Here is a 4,337-nt window from a genome sequence, read left to right on the forward strand (position 1 = left end):
CGAATATTTCACTAAGGAATAAGACACTGGTGAACTCTAGGATGTAGGGTCGCAGATTTTGCTCAATAAAAGCCATGAAAAAATTTCAAAATATTCAAGAAATAAATATAAGATAATGATAATATAAACAATATATATATATATATATATATATATATATATATATATATATATATATATATATATATATATATATATATATATATATATATATATATATATATATATATATTGTTTATATATATATATATATATATATATATATATATATATATATATATTGTTTATATATATATATATATATATATATATATATATATATATATATATATATATATATATATATATATATATATATATATATATATATATATATATATATACATATATATATATATATATATATATATATATATATATATATATATATATATATATATATAAACAATATATATATATATATATATATATATATATATATATATATATATATATATATATATATATATATAAACAATATATATATACATATATATATATATATATATATATATATATATATATAAATATATATATATATATATATATATATATATATATATATATATATATATATATATATAAATATATATATATATATGTGTGTGTGTGTGTGTATGTGTGTGTGTGTGTGTGTTGTGATTGATGTAATCCATAGCCTTTTTTAGACTACCCAAGTTAGATCTGACAAGTCATGTAAGCTTAAGTACCTTCCAGGTATCGTACCTTCCACGAAAGGAAAGACTGTAAGAGGGGTTTTAAAAATGAATACCTGTGAAGAAAATAGAGAAACAGAAATATAAAAGGTAACCTATTGATAAACCATTAGCCATTCATGGTCCTCCTCTTAAGCATACACAACTCATCATTTCAAAAATTCAAGAGGAAGAGAAAGAAGCTATAGCAGTCTGCCTGAGTGTACCCTAAAGCAAGATAACTCTAACCTAAGACATTGGAAACTATGATACAGAAGATATGTCTCAACCCAAAACCTAAGAACAATTATTTGATTTACGAGTGTCTTTCTCCTAGAAGAGTTGCTTACCATAGCTAAAAAATAGCCCATGAACAATTACAGTGCAAAAGTGAACTCATTTTGTGAACAAGATTATTTAGGTAATCTCAGTGCTGTAAGTTGTATGAGCACAAAGGATGATGTAGAAAGAATATGTCTGACTTTTCATAGTAGGTGTAGGCAAAGGAAAAAGAGCAGTGACCAGAAAATCGGGTCCACGCAGCAAATGCGCCAGGGATGTAATTAGGCATTAGCAACAGGACACTGCTACACATATGGAACCTTTGTGGAATTCCAAGAGGATTGTCCAGTAGCCTCTGAGGTCTCTTCATAACATGGTAAGCTGCCAGGAATATTAATTATGCTTGATATATCTGAAACTGATGAAAACCTTGATGTTCCCACGAATGAATTTGTTGTGTTTGAAGTCGGAGCCAAATATATGGAAACGACGAGTAGTAAGACCATGCTACGCTTATCACTTCAAGTAGGATTATCTAATATTGGTTTTTCCTTCATCTGAAGAGGTAGAAGTACTAGGAACATTAACTAAAGACATTAACATTTCCAATAGAGATATATGCGTGAACCAAGGACACTTTAGCTAAATATTCTGGGATTCTTTCGAGGGGGTAAAGCCCTTAAACAGAACAGGTACCATGACCAGGAACTTTAATTAAATTAAAGAAACAGGACAATCCTCTTCATCCTGGAACTTTTAGCAATCTCAGAGGTATTCTATATGATTGTTTTTTGCTTTATCTGAATGTATAACATCAGTAGCAATATTAATTATAAATCGGAACTAAGGCCATGTTATTTATGCAGGAACCATGATTAATTTCACAGAAAATATCTATTTCTTTTTAAGTTTTAGAATCTGTAACATCATCAGGATTATTATTTACAACTCGGTTCAGTAGGCAATATCCATGATTACTTTTTAGGGGGGGGGGAAGGGGGGAAGGTTATTGGATTGTAACATCATAGATATCGATAATCACACATCAGTACCTGAACCATATTCTTTACATAAAAATTATGGGTACTTTAAACAATATTGTTTGTGATTTTACCCATCTTTAAAGTAACATGTGACACCAACTGGAACGTTGATTACATTTTGCGATATTTTATGGGAATTTTAGTGGCTTTAATAAAACATGTAACCTGATCAGGAACATTATCACACAGCAGTACCAGTTACTCTTGAAACATCGACCTTCCCTGGAAAGATATGGCTAGTCTGTGTCTGGACTTTGTTAACGAATACATACCTATTTCTAAGAACACTCTCGCTTCCAGTCCTGGCCTCACTATTCTCAAAACAGAAAAGTTTTATTTGCAATGGAATGTTATGCGAGCACTATTTCAGGTGTCACTTCTAGTGTGTGCACTATTTGTGGGACTAAACTTGTACCAACTTTAGTAGGAATCACGTCCACTCTGGCCCCTGAGACGGTTCCTATGAATATTGTGCAATTCCTTAGCTTTAATATGTCTCATCATTTCACCAGTGGTGGGGGAGATGACCTACTTCACAATGTCAACCAGTTATCAACCCCTGAGACTTTGGAGACTTATAGAGTTCTCACCTTCCCTGCACATCAGTCAGCAAACACAGAGGATTTTTAAGAGGATGAATGCCTTGGTATACACAATTTTAAAACTCGTGGTTAGCTCGACCCTAAGGGGAAAATACGCAGTCGTTTAGGGTAGAGGAATGGAGGAGGCTGGAAAAACAGGGAAATATACGAATGCAAAAAGATTTAAACAAAAAGTAGAATGACACCTTATTTGCGGGACAAGAATGAAGTAGGTGCCTTATTTGTGAAGTAAAAATAGAACAAGATAAATTTAAAAGTAAATATGATGCTACCTTCCATTATGGTGTAAGAATAGGCGAACCAAAAAGTAGGAAGGTAAATTAAATAAATTTAATTAAAAAAATAAAATGCCACCTTCCTTTATTGTGCAAGTTGAAAACGTTGGTCTCTTATCAGTGTGGATGAGAGCTACAGATAAAAAAGCAATGGCATTACATTGTGAACGTTCATGAAACACATGCGGTATACCACCTTCCTTCTGACTCTCCCACTCACCAGTCAGTTTTAAAGTTAGTTTTCTGGACAAGAAAGGATTCACCATGTATCCGCCACAATTTTTCTCTGCACATTTTCCTATCTCCCCTGTCACTATGGTGAGTGATGTGAAGAGGTTCTAAAACCTGAATTTACTGAGGAATTGTTTGGTGTGTGCAATGGTACAAGAAAGTTCCTATAATCTAACTATGATATTTATTAACAATTAGACAAAAATATGACCTATGAAAATTTTAATGTTTAATTTTGACAATGGAAAATCATGGTGATATAGTTTGTAATGATCTGTACAACCCATGCATGTAGAAACGGTAATCAGGAATATATAAAGGCCTATTGAAACTCAATTTCTTTTACTGCTATTAGCAGATATCGATTAATAATGTTTTAAAGTTATTATTAAATTCCATATAAAAGGTGAACGAGAAGTAATGATATTAGTTCATTCCGACGAATGATTTGGGCATAGGAAAAATAATTAAGCTTCAAATATACAAATCAATTATGTAAGTTCTTCAGGATCAAGGCCTTGTGTTGTAACATATGCTGTTGAGACATAACAAATAGGAAAGATGAGTTCATGAAACGAGCTTATATGCTCATAGTTGCGAGCAAGAATGACACAAAATTCAACCAGTACAAGACTTACAATAGCAAGCCTAAACATGAGAGAGTGAGATATAAAAAAGCAACAATACCGTTACAGTACAAACGCATGTATGAAAACTGTTTGGTACATGGCTTCCCACCTGAAAAATACATATATGTTAAATAGGGTGCCCTGCTCTTGTGAGGAGCTCTGTAAAGGGGTCATCTTACAGGAGATAAGCAGGTTATAGACAATCAATGGAGACAAAGTCTCCTTTCCCATGAATTAACGTAAAGATTCCCTTAATTGGGTCGTGGATCACTAGGAAATGGCACGTGTTAGGGTTCTTTATTGGGGTCTTGCTAGTGTCGTTGCTCAGGAACGCATGCGTTGCAAGATTACAATTCTGTTGGCATGTATTACTTTGCCGTTGGCTTTTGAGTCTTGCGGCATGAATTAAGTTTTCTCACACCATGGCGTAGGCACTGGAGATAGTTGGAGGACTATGATGGCGGAAAAAATTGGCCAAAAGCAACTAATGAGGCGTCTTTAGTCGCAAGAGGACCAAGGAAGGTTGAGTAAACCCGGAGTA

This window comes from Palaemon carinicauda, chromosome 43, assembly GCF_036898095.1.
Source record: "Palaemon carinicauda isolate YSFRI2023 chromosome 43, ASM3689809v2, whole genome shotgun sequence".
Taxonomy (NCBI): domain Eukaryota; kingdom Metazoa; phylum Arthropoda; class Malacostraca; order Decapoda; family Palaemonidae; genus Palaemon; species Palaemon carinicauda.